The sequence below is a fragment of the Myxine glutinosa genome, chromosome 8, assembly GCF_964187855.1.
Source record: "Myxine glutinosa chromosome 8, kmMyxGlut1.1, whole genome shotgun sequence".
NCBI lineage: Eukaryota > Metazoa > Chordata > Myxini > Myxiniformes > Myxinidae > Myxine > Myxine glutinosa.
Window position 1 is genome coordinate 20,189,501 of NC_136268.1, and position 15,245 is coordinate 20,204,745.

Below are 15,245 nucleotides of genomic sequence, written 5' to 3' on the forward strand. Positions count from 1 at the left end.
AATAAATTCCCTTTTTACTTCCCAAATACTCATCTGTAAATTACATATTCAATTACAGTTTTTCCCTATTTGTTCGGCCTAAATGGCCACTGAAGTGGCTGCCAACATGCAGTACCGTTTTATCTACCAAGCAAGTATTCGTCCACATAAGATCTCTACCAAAATGTTGTTTGTAAAAACAAATCTGGGATTTCTGATTACATGGATGCACACTCTCAGGACATTTCAGGCTGCTTGTTAACAATCCACTACGATTAATTAATTCCTTTACCCACAATCAAATAATTAGTACAAATTGAGGATATTATCCCTATCACATTCATTTATAGATTCATTATGTTGGATCTAAATTTTCTCCCACTGCTGCAAGGAAGAACAATAGCTCTAATAAGTCTTTGTAATATCTCACTTCATTTACCCAGCATCGAAGAATTTATTTACTATCCATTCCCATCTGTTAACCAGTGACTTTGTTTGAACTCCAAAACTTAATTTGATGAATCCCATGTGTATGGTACCACTTATTGAAACCCCTACTTTTGTAGAAAATATCCAAGTAAGTGTTTTTTTTACACCCCCTTAACTGTTGCTCATCCATTTCTATGCACCCAGTGAGTACTACTGACACCAGTATGCCAATATAGGTGTGCGAGATTAACAAATATGTTGCAGGTACACGTAACAGCGCGTTCTGAGTATAAATAACGTAACAGCGCGTTCATGTCTGCCCCTTGGTTTAAGATGCACAATGCATTCCGTTTTAAAACTCACAATTGTTCAAATCAGCAAGATTTTCTTTACTATTTTCCCATATCATCTATGCCTAATACACATCCATACATGCAGCACAATTTATATGCTGATAAAATTCAAGTTTATATATATATATATAAATCCATGAGCAGAGTATTCTGGGAAGTCAGTGTAAGACCTCTCCCAAATTTGGATAATTTTGTACTCCCTCATTTCTTTTTATGAAGCTCATATCCATAAATAGCTATTATTCTCATATAAATTCTATCAAAAATGGAATCCCCAAATTACTCACAATTTTACTATTTAATTAATGGCTGCTCATAACCCAGCACATCAAATCTTTATATTCCATCTCCCTTGACAAAAGAGATAATGTTCATAATCAAATTTTATTTCTATTTTATTTTACGGATTCTCTGCATATTCAATCCCATCCACATAAAACTATCCATTTCCAGACAGGCACACTGTCGGTGTCAACAATCTTGTAAGATTGATACACAAAACAATAAAAAACACTAACATTGGCACACAAAAAATACACACACACATGCATTATGCGTATTTGTTTGCGTTGGAACTATTATTTACAGATCAAGATGGGTGTCAATTTTATTTCAATTTCATAAAATTTGTCCTTCAATTTTAGAAATGCTAATACACAAATGGACCAAAGCTTATTCTTAGAAAACCCCTATGATGTCACATTGAAATTACCCTTTCAGTTCCCACAATAATTTATCCAAATTTGACTACACACCCATTTACATGTCAGTCGACCACTGACTTATCAATCGTGTGGAACAATAGTCCGAAATTCCCACCTGATCATCATGTGACCCTTGTCCCTTGGTTTAAAATTTGCAAAGCAATTGTTCCAACTTTGTAAATTTAAAATTGTGTGCCCAACATAAAAGATCCAATTTCGGCATTTGATCAATTAATTATCAATTTGCTTACAAGCAAAAGAAAAAATGAATAATTCTTGCTCCGAAAACTTTTCAGACCCAAGAATCATCGACAGTTATTCATGTTTGTCCAGTAATCTAATTTGTTGAGGCCAATCGTCATTTGGGATTTGTCGCAATGAAGGCCTAATCATTGTCTGAGGTATCGGTCAGCACTGGTACCCTTGATCTTGGTTTCTTTGTCCTTGGTTTCTTTGTCCTTGGTTTCCCTGTCGAAATTGTCTTCTGCTCAGATATGGGCATCTCCTTATCCAGTGTCCCATCTCTTCACAGTTGAAGCACCGGCTTCTGTCGTTACCTGCTCTGTCCACTTGTTGACTTGTCTTTCTGGGCTGCATGTCTGGGTCTTTGGGTTGCCATTCTGACCTCTGGTTATCTCCTGATTCATAGTTGTTGTCTGTTGCATTGTTACGTTGTCGCATAGAAAACCTATTGCGTTGGTTCGTAGTCATCAGGGCTTGTGTCTGTAGTTGCATCAATTTTTCGGCATTTATAGCACTGTTCCTGGCCTGAATTCGCTGATGATGCAAAGCATTAATTCAATATTTCTTGCATCGGCTTGCCTTCCCAAGCAATACACTGTCTTTCCACTTCACTCTTCAATTTCGGCAACAGACCATTAATAAAAAGGGGTTTTAGGGCATTGTCGATTTGTGCCCGGTCTATTCCCGAATATAGTCGAAAAACATCTCGCAATCTGTCTAAATAATCACTAGCATCCTCTCCTGTTTTCTGTTTGCACGTAACCACTTTATTCCAATCAGTCACGGGCGGCAATTTTTGTATGGCCTCTATTAATTTATTTATCTGTGTCATTTTAGCCTCCGTGGGTATGTCTAATTCTCCATTTACTGCATGTACCCAGTTTGCCTCACTCATTAATGTCTTCAAAGTGGTGGTATTAGGAATTACCCACTTTAAGAGTATTTCTATGTCTCTTATAGTCGGCAATTGCGTTTCCACAATCAATCGTAGCTCTTCTGCGAATTGAAGTGGATCTGTTTTGATTGATGGCATATCGCTCTGTAATGCCTTCAATTGGTGTATTTGCCAAGGTCTATACATCAAATCTGGGCGTTCCTCATTTGCCCCTGGAAATTGCCGTTGCGGGAAATTCATAACGCCACATTGTTCAAAACCTCCCTGTGGGAGAGTCAAGTTTTGAATGTTCATTGGCAGGTCATATTGATCGTTGGATAGATTGGCATTCATCACAGAACCCTTACTCCTTGTATGGTGGTATGGGCCGTATGTTGAAGTTGTTGCAGCTGGTTGTATTGCTTGCCCACTTTGAGTCGGTTCCTGTCCTCCAGTTGCACCCTCTGGGGTAGTCACCTCAACTGGGGCGCTGCTTTCACCTGTCTTCTGTCGGCTAGAGCCAATCGTTTCACTCTGTACTGGCCCTTCGGCAGGTAGAGGCACAGGTACCTGTACTTCCTGTGGCTGATATACACTATTTCGCCGATAGGGTGGAGGAGTTTCCTCTTCTATTTCATTTATCTCATATGACCTTGCGTCTGGGTACAATCTGAACTGGGATCGCTTTCCATTGCTAACTTCAAGAGGCATTTGGGTGGATACCTTTTCCAACCTATGTTGTATCTGCTTCATTTCTTTCTTCACACCCCCCATTTTCGTTTTGGTCTCCCTGTCTCTAGACTCGATGTCCCAGTAATAAAATGGTTTCCAATCCACCTTCAACTTCTGTCTGTCTCTTGCTTCTAATTCTTCTCTGAGTGTTTCCAATGTGTTCCTGTCAAACGTGCCATCCTTGGGGAATTCCTTCTTTCTCCCTTTTGTCCATTCATGCCAAGATTCCAAATCTTTAAGTGAATGTGGACCATATTGCTGATACATGTGGTTGACGCAAGCGCCTCTTTGGGACAAGTCTAGCTGACCTTGTTTGCCCTTGCAGACTCCATTTCCCATTTTGCCTGTATGTGAATACCACTCAATATTCCCTCAATGTACCAGGTAGATTACTAGGATCTGCGCTTTGGAATGCACCTGTACACACCTGTACTATATGTCCTGTAAATAAAATCTACTGGAGTTTGTTCCACCTTTTATCAAAGTAACGTTGGATGCGTTGTAGCTTGTTCCAGGTTCCTCTAAAGCTTCACTCGTACCTCCAGGAAGGATCTCTCCACCTGTTCACACGGTGATTTCCAGAAAATCTCCCTCAGCTGTGGCTTTGCACAATCCAATCTCACAGATCAGTATTTGCAGATGAGCCGGAGGGTCAGTATGAAATGGGTGAATCCTCAGGTGTCCGCTCTGTTGACGGGGAAATCACACAATGGTAACCGCACATATATATCTGTATATAAACTCACCACCTTGCTCAATTTTCCCAGGTTGTCTCCACATTGTTAATATCTCGCAAAGATATCAAAGCTTCTTTCTTGAGACCGCATTTTCATCAATCAAACAATCAATATATTCAATTCAATTTATTCAGTTAAATTTATTCAGTTAAATTTATTCAGTTAAATTTATTCAATTAAATTCAATCAATTAGATTCAATCAATTAATAATTCAATCAATTATTCAATTTCAATTAATTCATCAATATTCATCAATAAATCAAATTAATCATTTTGGATGACTCCTTGCATAAGCCCTTTCCCCAATGATGTCAGGACAGGTCCATCCATTGACCGTCACCTCTGGTTCGTACCTCATGTTAATTGATGAATCACCGTCCTGTCCTAGGGTCATATCTGACATATTTCCCCATTTTGCCTGGTCTCCACAAATTTTCTTTGCAACCACTAAAGGCAACTCATCCTTCATTCGTGAGACAGCCAAAATGGATGGCAGATATTAAAGTTCTTTGGGAAAAATATCTCATCATTTTTCTTTTAATAGTACCCAAATCTCTTGGCAATATAAATTTCGTAAAACTCCTGAAATGGGACTGTCAAATTCCTTCAATCATGCTAAATTTTGAAACTCCATCGCTTGTAATACCCAATTTATCCCATAGGGCTTGAAAGTTCTTTCCCAAGTTCATGCAGCATTCTGCATTTGAACCCTATGATATCATTCATAATAATCATCATGATTTTATAGTCATGGTCCTATCATAATCATCTATTTAAACGAACATTTCCTTTATCACCACAGCTATGTGGTATAATCAACAATAGAATAAAACTGTACATAGCAACAGGCTACCTCATGGCCACTTAGTATACCTATTGACAATAAGTCATAACAATATCGAATAATCATTGAACAATTCAAAAATCGCTTCCACTGCTCCAGCCGCAGCATCCGTGATATTTGTTTGCTCATTCACTATTCCTGATTCGTCATCAAGGATCTCCATCATCACACAGCGTACTTAATTCCGCATTTTAATGAGAATTCAACAGGAATTTACGACTCAAAGGAAAAAGAACGAGCAGACCTTTTGCAGGATGATCGTTACAAAAATCGTTACATATATTAAAGTATTTATAATGTCGACAAATCATATCTTAATTCTTACAAGATTTTGGTTCTTTGAATAAATCACAGCACCGGGAGAACCAGCTCCAAAAAATGGATCTTTGTGTTTATTCAGCACCCTAGTAATTGGCTCTTTGTGTACTAATTACACAGCACCCAGGCCCCGCTCATATGGATCTTTGTGCAGCGCTACACAGCACCTGAGCAAAAGGGGTTTCATCTACATTTTCCCTATCCGGTGTACCATCCGTGATATTTGTTTGCTCATTCACTATTCCTGATTCGTCATCAAGGATCTCCATCATCACACAGCGTACTTAATTCCGCATTTTAATGAGAGTTCAACAGGAATTTACGACTCAAAGGAAAAAGAACGAGCAGACATTTTGCAGGACGATAACTGGAATTAGTCGTGAAAATATATCCAAATACACAAAAATACACACCCACACAAATAAACAACATTTATTCCGTTTAACAGAACAAACATTTCCTCTATCATGACATGCATGTCTTCAAAATTATATGACCAAGAGAAAAAGTAAAATTAATTAAAAACTGCGAGCAGTGATAATCCGGGGACCATACCGCTCCATCCTGATTGGACGAGTGCGTGCTAGAGTCGTTAACAGCGACAGTCCAGATCCGATTGTTCAAAATTTCAACTCAATCGATCGGAAAATGAACGCAGGGATGCATTTTAAAGGTGCAGTGGCACTAACTGAGTTGCCACGAATATGGCCACGAAATTGCCAATATGGCCATCACAAAATATTTTCCTTAATCAATTGGCTCATAGCATAACCAATCTGTAAGTATTTCATCCGAAGATGTATTTCTGAGGACTTTTAATTAAATAAGTCATTTATAAATCAACGAGTTAATTTATTAAATGATTAATCAATAAATCAATATTTTCCTTGACAGCCACATCACTTGGTCAGTGTCATGTCCAAATATCAGCTTCCTTACTCAAAAGGTGCCTGAGTTAATGTAATGTAATTACTGTAATAAGATTACTGCAATTACTGTAATGATTACTGTAATTACTGTAATTACCGGAACTGTAATTACTGTAATTACCTCAGGTAATTACTGTAATGTAATTACTGTAATTTAATAAGAAATGTAATTAATTAAATGAGTACTTCATTAATCGCTCATAATTAAATAACTCGTGAATTCTTATCCGGTTTATTTAACATTTGAGTGTCCCCAAAACGTTGGAGCAAAACGTTGCAACAACGAAAGTGAAACGTTGTAGCGACGTTGTGGAAACGTCAGCAAAACCCATTGGGGCGACTTTAAATGTTCACAAAACGTTGGAGCAAAACGTTGCAACAACGAAAGTGAAACGTTGTGGCGACGTTGTGGAAACGTCAGCAAAACCCAACATTTAAATGTTCACAAAACGTTGGAGCAAAACGTTGCAACAACGAAAGTGAAACGTTGTGGCGACGTTGTGGAAACGTTAGCAAAACCCAACATTTAAATGTTCACAAAACGTTGGAGCAAAACGTTGCAACAACGAAAGTGAAACGTTGTGGCGACGTTGTGGAAACGTTAGCAAAACCCAACATTTAAATGTTCACAAAACGTTGGAGCAAAACGTTGCAACAACGAAAGTGAAACGTTGTGGCGACGTTGTGGAAACGTTAGCAAAACCCAACATTTAAATGTTCACAAAACGTTGGAGCAAAACGTTGCAACAACGAAAGTGAAACGTTGTGGATTATCCCAATGGATAATCCCAATGAATCACAATGCAATCCCATTAAAATCCCATTAAAATCCCATATCTTGTCACCCTTTGCATTGTTGAAAGCAATTAATTCCATACTCAATATTACCTCAATTTATATATACTAGGGCGTGCCCGCACGTACGTGCTTGCAAAAAAAAACATGCGTGCAAACAACAACAAAAACTTTGAAACCACGTGGCAGTAACGACCACAGAACCCCCCTCCTATTTACATGCAATGGTTTGGTCCATTCGCAAAGCCAAAACGAACGACCACAGAACCCCCCCTCTATTTACATGAAATGGTTTGGTCCATTCGCAGAGCCAAAGCGAACGGCTTGCGAGTACGGTGACCATACCTTGGGACCCACTTGTCCGATTAATTTCAAACCTTGACAAATTTTCCATTCCTTCCCTTCCTGATCTTTCGATGTAGGGCTGGGTTCTTTTTTTAGGATCATGTTGCATCGAGCATTATTTTCCAAAACAGTGTGAACATTAACCCACACCAAAACCTCTGACATCCCACCATTAACACCTATTGTAAGCGTGCCGAATCAGTAAGCATCACCCCTTCTATGAGCCTCGACCAGAGGGTGGTTGTTACTCACAAACACTCGTCGCTAGCTGTTCCATTGTCTGCCGATTCCCACTCTGCTGTTTTTGTCTCATAATCACCAAACAAGAACAGTACACATTTCCTGTAATTATCTCTCATAATCAGGATAAATTTGGAACAGCCCTTAAACTAACACCAAGCAGATCAATTTTTTATATTTAGGTTGAGGTTTCACACAAACTGGTTAACTAAATAATACAGAATTATTATTATTATTATATCTCCGCCTTGGTGAACAGTTTATGTTTTGTATCCCACTGATAGGCCGGATCTGGATTCGGACCTGAACCAAAATCCAATCATTTCGTCGTGTCACCCATGCTATTTATCTGGCAAATTTCGTTAAAAAAAAACAACAGCACTGGTTCCGTGTCACCCATGCTATTTATCTGGCAAATTTCGCCAAAAAAAAAACAACAGCACTGGTTCCGTGTCACCCATGCTATTTATCTGGCAAATTTCGTCAAAAAAAAACAACAGCACTGGTTCCGTGTCACCCATGCTATTTATCTGGCAAATTTCGTCAAAAAAAAACAACAGCACTGGTTCCGTGTCACCCATGCTATTTATCTGGCAAATTTCGTCAAAAAAAAAACAACAGCACTGGTTCCGTGTCACCCATGCTATTTATCTGGCAAATTTCGTCAAAAAAAAAACAAAAAAAACAACAGCACTGGTTCCGTGTCACCCATGCTATTTATCTGGCAAATTTCGTCAAAAAAAAAACAAAAAAAACAACAGCACTGGTTCCGTGTCACCCATGCTATTTATCTGGCAAATTTCGTCAAAAAAACAAACAACAGCACTGGTTCCGTGTCACCCATGCTATTTATCTGGCAAATTTCGTCAAAAAAAAACAACAGCACTGGTTCCGTGTCACCCATGCTATTTATCACAGGTTGCATACAAACGAAGATCACTGGGAGGATGGAAAGATCGGTGTTTTTGCCTTGGATGACATTACAGGGGTGAGTGTGAAAAATAAAAAATGCATTTGGGATTTGGCCCCCCGCTCAAAGGATCACGAGCGATGTTCTTGGATGGGAACACCACACACATCGGTTTATCTGGATTATTTTGAACATTATGCTATTCGGCAAGTCACAATGTGTGCTGAAAGGGTTGTCTGCTTTTTGAGTTGTTCCACTCATACATACATAATTAGATCACATGACTGTGTGTAGATGACCTCATAAGGGACATTTGCACAATTCTTTACAGAATATTTCACCTTTAAAACACTGGAATGCAGATAAATGTTTTTTTTCTTAAAGCAAAACATTGTCTGATTTTTGCATTACAAATGTGTTGTTTAGTCATGCGGTGCATGCCCGTCTGCTAGACAAGATATAGCTGGCTGTTGCTCTTCTTTTAAGTGGTTATTTTACCTCAACTCACCCCTGCAAACAGGTGGTCGTCATCCGATGAGAGCAAATAAAAACATCCAGCAAGATGACTCTGGGTCCATCATGCCTGTGCCACTAAAGTTGGTGGATTACTTTGTACGTACTTACATCATCTTTGCCATCCACTTTGCCTTCACTCATTACATACCTGCCTGACTCAAAGGAACCAAGCAAACCGATTACTGTGCAAACCAGACCGCTCTACGTACATACACTGCATTCTTATATTTATGATGTACATGATGGTGATTTTTTTTTACTAATCCAAACTCTGATCTCCATCCATCATTATTTCCACCATGATCCCCACAACCTCTAAAGGCACATCCATCCTCCATCTACATGCAGCGCGTATCATCTTTGACCTTTCCTAGAAGCCCATGGTATTCACTGATCCAACGCTCACGACAGCAAGTGATGCTGCCAACGTGGCTGTTTCTGTACCAACTGTGACGTCCGACCGCAGAACTACATCACATCATGTCTTTCGCCGACTTCTACTCCACTTTCCTTGCATTATTTGGTCTGTGACACTTACTAGGTTCTCCTCCTTCATCATCACACATGCCCACACGGCCACATCACCTCAACCTTTTCCTCATCCCTTCTATCATTCATTGTAAAATAGGGAAAGATGATATGATTGATGGTTGGGATTACTCAAAGATAATCACTGCTATGATTTCTGGAGGAATGTAGACTCTACACTTTTTTGATACCTCACCAAACTGGCATACAGTTCCTCTGCACTGGCAGCTGTAATCATAAGGTTATCTGCAAACAACAATTCCAATGGCAAGCCTCTTCTTGCATGTGCATACAGTACATGGATTACTTCAATAAAGAGTACAGCAGATAGATGACAAAATTGTGCCTTTGATGATAAAACCAAGCCACTTGGCATGATGTAAGGAATATTAAATATATCCCGAGGGAATATTGTTGGCTATTGGGCCATTGCACATTTGTCCTGTGGCAGCCATTGCGGTGAAACTGATTGAAACCATAAACATAATGACACAAGCAATCCTGCTTCAAACTGTATACATCACGTTCATTCGATCTGAAAAATACCAAACAAAAAAGGCATTTTACATTAGGTCATGAAACATTAGGTGATGAAACTTCTATTGACGTTGGGTCATGAAACATATATCTTGACGATCATCATGACTTCGACAAATCATTAATTGCACAAATCGATCATCCATCTTACTATAATTCACCAAATGTCCGTCCGTCTGTCTGTCTGTCCGTCCGCTCCCAGGTACCGCAAAAACGGCTGAACCGATCGCAACGATACACCTCCATGCCCGTGGGATTCCCACGTGTGACCCCACTAGTATTCATAATACAATGTCCAACACAGTACAACGTTCATCTATCTATAATTCCAGTAATCTCTGTGTGTGTGTGTGTGTGTGTGTGTGTGTGTGTGTGTGTGTGTCTGTGACCGCTGTTTCTCGACAACCACGGGTCCGATATACTTGAAACTTGCCAGGTATATTGCTGGGGACCTGAGGATGTGCCTTTTCAAGGTTTCATATTAATCGGAGAAGTAGTTACCGAGCTATGGCGATTTAGCCGTTCGCCGTTCGCTTTGGCTTTGCGAATGGACCAAACCATTCATGTAAATAGAGGGGGGGGGGGGGGGGGGTTCTGTGGTCGTTCGCTTTGGCTTTGCGAATGGACCAAACCATTTCATGTAAATAGAGGGGGGGGGGGTTCTGTGGTCGTTACTGCCACGCGGTTTGGAATGTTTTTCCGAACGGGCACCCACGTACGGGCACGTCCTAGTTATAAGAAACAACATTGATGCACAATGTCCACCATTTGTCCATAAAAGCATCACTTTTCCATTCATAAACTCACTTTGGAAGGATGCTGGTAGGCCTATCTCTCGGTTTAGCAAACAAAAGCAGTTTAAGATGAACACTCTCTAAACTACATGGTCCAATTTCCTTCAAACTCTGCAAGCACTGTCTCCACAGATGACATATTTTTCTGGTCTACCCACCGAGTTAGAGACATCACGACTTTGAGATTGTTCCACACTCGTGTACACGTGGTCACATGACGTTGTTTGCATCGACCTCACAAAGTGTGTCACAAAAAAACATTATTCCCAAATATCATCCATTTTGATTTCCTCCATGAAACATCTTCCCCCCGATGGGGAATACACCTCATCTAGTCAGCTAGTTACCTTCTGCTGGATATATAACAGCAATCTTCGTGATTGGTCGCCGATACTCAGTTGACCATTCTGTGCCTTACTTTGACATTCCTGATTTTTTCCCGTCAGAACCAGGATACACCTGGACAACACTCCACATATTCCACTTTCTTCTGACAGCATTTGCGTCAAAAAGCATGACTACATCCTCTTCATGAACATTTAGTCTCTCCACATTCCTCATTTTTGTGGCACCAACAATGGGAACATGTTTCTGGTCCAGCGTCTCCAAAGCGAATCGACTACCTTTTACACACACTCGACTCGATGCCTCCGATTGCGTGTCTCTCTGAAGGGTCCTTGAGGGACTTCACTCGATGCTCATCTGAGCAGCATATCGTTTGGGCACAGATACACTCCACCATCTGGGTAATTGGGAACATGGCCAATGGCACATTGGTTGGCTAGGTTTGCTACATTCAGGCATGTGTATAGCTCAAAGGGCGTTAAAACCTGATCTCCGATGGCCTTTCTCAGTGCAAACTTACAGCCTTTCACCAGGGATTCCGCAGAGCCATTCTGGTGTGACGCTGCTGGGGTGATAAACCTCCAATCCATACCTCGTTCTGCACAAAACTCTCAAAGTTGATCATCACTCCATCCCTTTATCTCTCTACATTATAAAAGAAAGTTTTTGTTTGTTTGTCTGCGCAAGCTAATCTCCTGAACGGTGAAAGATAGAAGGAAACCTCATATATAGGTTCTCAAAGTGGTCCCTACACGTGATCCAAACTCTGATCTCCATCCATCATTATTTCCACCATTATTACCCCCCAGTGGGCACTGGGAACTTTCAGGGGGGCGCTCGAGTCCACGGGTGGTAGGGGGGCACTGGCAATGATTTGGGGGGCACTGGCGATTTAGAGGAGCAGCGGTGATTTGGAGCACTCATTGGGCTTCCTGCAGTCTGAACAGGTTACCCAGCACCATTCGGCAAATTGGCCATCCAATCAACGACCACATTCTTTCCCCCTTCGCATGGTTTTTATGATCCCATATTCGCTGATGTCGTGTCGGTATTTTCTTGTCCATACATGCTCATGCAACAAACATGATAGTGTGTGACACCAGCGAAATACTATTGCTTGCCACAACACTAATTTTTGTCACGTGGTGCCATTTCAACCAATCGGCTTGCAAGAATCTTTTTATGCAGGATATAATACTGTTGTAGTTTTAGAACCCACACTTTCTTTTAAATATCCCATCATTAAAAGGTTAAAGGTTGCACCCCAGAGTTAGGCCACAAGCAACACATAGGCCACCATAGGACTTCAGTTATTTCATTAGTATGTGTTTAGATAAGGCCGTGTTTCCAATAGTTGAATCTGCGTTGTGCCAATTAAATAAGAGTAGGTCCCCAATCCATTCATTTTGCAATCTCCCTCTCCAAGCGACGCCATTACACGCCCTCCAGTCTGCCCTATGGCTCGCCCAATTTGATACGCGCCTCTGCCAGCAGCGGCAGCCTTCGCTGCCCGTGCGCTCGCTCAACGCCGCCATAAGACACGCGGTGAGGCCCGAGAAAGGGAGCGGAACGCCAAGAAGAGGGTGTGGCCACATCATCCAGCCGTCAAAGGCGGAGCCGGTAAGCCCTCACCAGCCAACCAGGGCTGAAGGAACTTCTCCGACAGGCTTGGCTTTTGGGCTCGTGGAGCGTTTTGCTGGTCGAGATATATAAGCGAGCGCAAAGCCCTTTCAAGGACTGGTTGGAGGCATGCGCGTTGTAACAGGACTCTTTCTGGACGAATGCGTTTTAATTGCTTTGCGAAGGGACTTTACCGGGAGAGCGCACCTTTGGCTTACTTCATGAGATATACGGCGCGCTGATTAAGAGGACTTTGGAGAGGGGGCGTTTGGCACGAGAGAGCACATATTACGTATGCAGCGTACCAGCTTCCCCCCGTTATATACATTGTCCGGACGCGTTCCACTATACGCGGAGCTGCCTGCCAGGTTTCGCCGCTGGACCAAAGCCTGGACTGGGGCCGACCGGAGCCTGGACCCTATCGCCGGACCTTCCACCCAACCATCTACAATCCCCGTGTGAGTGTGTATGTTTGTCCTGGGTACTAAGAATAAGACTGTTTTAAGACTGCCCTGTGTAACTGCTTCTTCCTCTTCCTATCCTGTACATTCTTTCGTTTCCTCTTCTCCTTCTTGTACATTGTGAATAAATTGCCCTGTTCTTTCTTGGTTTCCTCTTATCCGATCGCATCCTTCTTTTCTATCATTGGGTAAATGTGGCATGATAGTAACCGCTTATAATCGGGTTTAGTCCCATTGTTAATGGCTCGGATCGCGGATTGCTATCTGCTCGGCATTTTCCATCATATCCGTGGTTCGAGCGGGAGTTATTTCCCTGCTTTACGGTCGGGTTAGTAAGTAGGTATTTGTGACTACTTTGACCAATAACCCTACCTAATACCGACCGGAAGGAGCGTATAACTTCCAGGACTCGGGTCGGCAGGACTCGGGTCGGCCAGATAGAAAGACAAGGGGATTAACTCCCCCCCCCCCCACCCCTCATAAGGGGAGAGCGCTGATGTCCGAGATCCGTAACAATTGGTAGTCAGGAGTTGGGATTTTGAACCTGGGACTAAATTTGCTTGACAAAATTTTGGACACCAATTGTGCTATTGGCCACAACAATTGGTGTCGGGGAGTGGGATTTGGACCCGAACCAAATTTTTTATATTTTGAAAAAATTTGGTCAATTACGAGCGGCCGAAATTTTATATAACATCTAAATTTTGAATCATGCCATGGATAACCATGGCGATCGGATGTGGGGGGAAATGAGGGGGTAGAGGAAGGGTTAGAATTAACCCAGGACCCCAGGGAAGAACAATTGGGAGAGATGGAGGAGGAAAATGAAGCAGGTGCGGTAGTGGGGGTTGCAGGCGCACAAAATGGCGGCGCCTCGCACGTGGCGACGAGGGCCATGCCCTCTGCGCAAGTGGGATGGACGGATATGCAAGCTCTCATGGCGCAGATTCAGGCAGCCATACAAATGGCGGGGGACAGGACGCAGGAACAAATTGGGGGATTGAGTAAGGAGATGGGAGAAATGAGGGCCGATAGTAAGCAATTGGGAAATCAAATTGGGGGATTGAAAGAGGGGTTAAGTAATTTGGAAAACAGAATGGGGGAGCAATTGGGAAGTCAAATTGGCGGGATTAGAAAGCAAATTGGGGGGATTCGAGAACAAATTAGGGGGCCATTTGAAGGTCGTGGGTGGCCAAGCCCAGGAAATAAATGAGGGGTTAGCGAGGGAGAAAGCCAGATATGAGATAAAACAGATGGGGAAGGACAGAGACAGCAGATCAAGCGGAAAGGTTGCGGGGGTATGCGACGGGGTAGCGCGGCTTGAGAAGCGCGGGGAAAGCGAGGCTGAGCAAGGCATGGTTACGTGGACCGGGGTAGAAATCACGACTCGGGGGATAGAGAAGCCGATGACCGCAGAATTAGAAAATTTGATTTTATAAGCGCCAGCGGTCGTCGAGCTTAATAAAGAAAAAGAATTAATTCAAATTGAAAAAGAAATAACCGAAATTGGGATTGGAGAGACGGCAGGCATAGGGGCATTATCGGAGATGGAGATGGAATGCGCGCAAAGTTTGGATTCGCATCATGATGCCGTACTTCTTAACCAAATGGAAAGTTTGCAGGTGGTGGAGGAGCGAAGAAGAGGAAGCGCCAAGGTGAGTAGGGTGGTGTATGGCACGAAGAGGTTTGGCGCGAGAGGATTTTTCGCGCGCTTGGGATCCCGGCATAACCCGGGCGCTCGTAGAAGGTCTGTGGTGCGCTGTGGGAATGGAAATGGCACGCGTGTGCGAATGGCGCCGGAGCGCGAGTATGAAACCGAGAGCGAGGGAGAATGCACAAGGGAGTGTATGTGTGAGAGTGAGTGTGATACAGAGAGTGAGATGGATGGAGAGAGTGTGCGAGAATGCACACCTGGGATGGATGAGCGTGTGCGAGGAAGCACACCTGAGTTGGTTGTGGAGAGTGTGTGGGGATGCACATCAGAGCGCGTGATTAGGTGTGTGACAGGAGA

At 42.3% G+C, this 15,245-nt stretch overlaps 1 protein-coding gene across 3 annotated transcripts in view; it reads left to right on the top strand.

Annotated features, from left to right (window-relative positions):
- LOC144893227 (uncharacterized) overlaps window positions 1-9,813 on the top strand; it is a 279,241-nt gene extending 269,428 nt beyond the window's left edge. For 2 of the 3 annotated variants that reach the window (XM_078782977.1, XM_078782976.1), the window contains exons 20-22: window positions 3,820-4,026; window positions 8,954-9,045; window positions 9,271-9,813. The gene's annotated coding sequence lies outside the window, so the exon portion shown is untranslated. Of the gene's footprint in view, window positions 1-3,819; window positions 4,027-8,441; window positions 8,512-8,953; window positions 9,046-9,270 lie in introns of all 3 variants that reach the window. The other variant, XM_078782975.1, reaches the window with a different exon arrangement.
- Window positions 9,814-15,245: the final 5,432 nt, after the last annotated feature.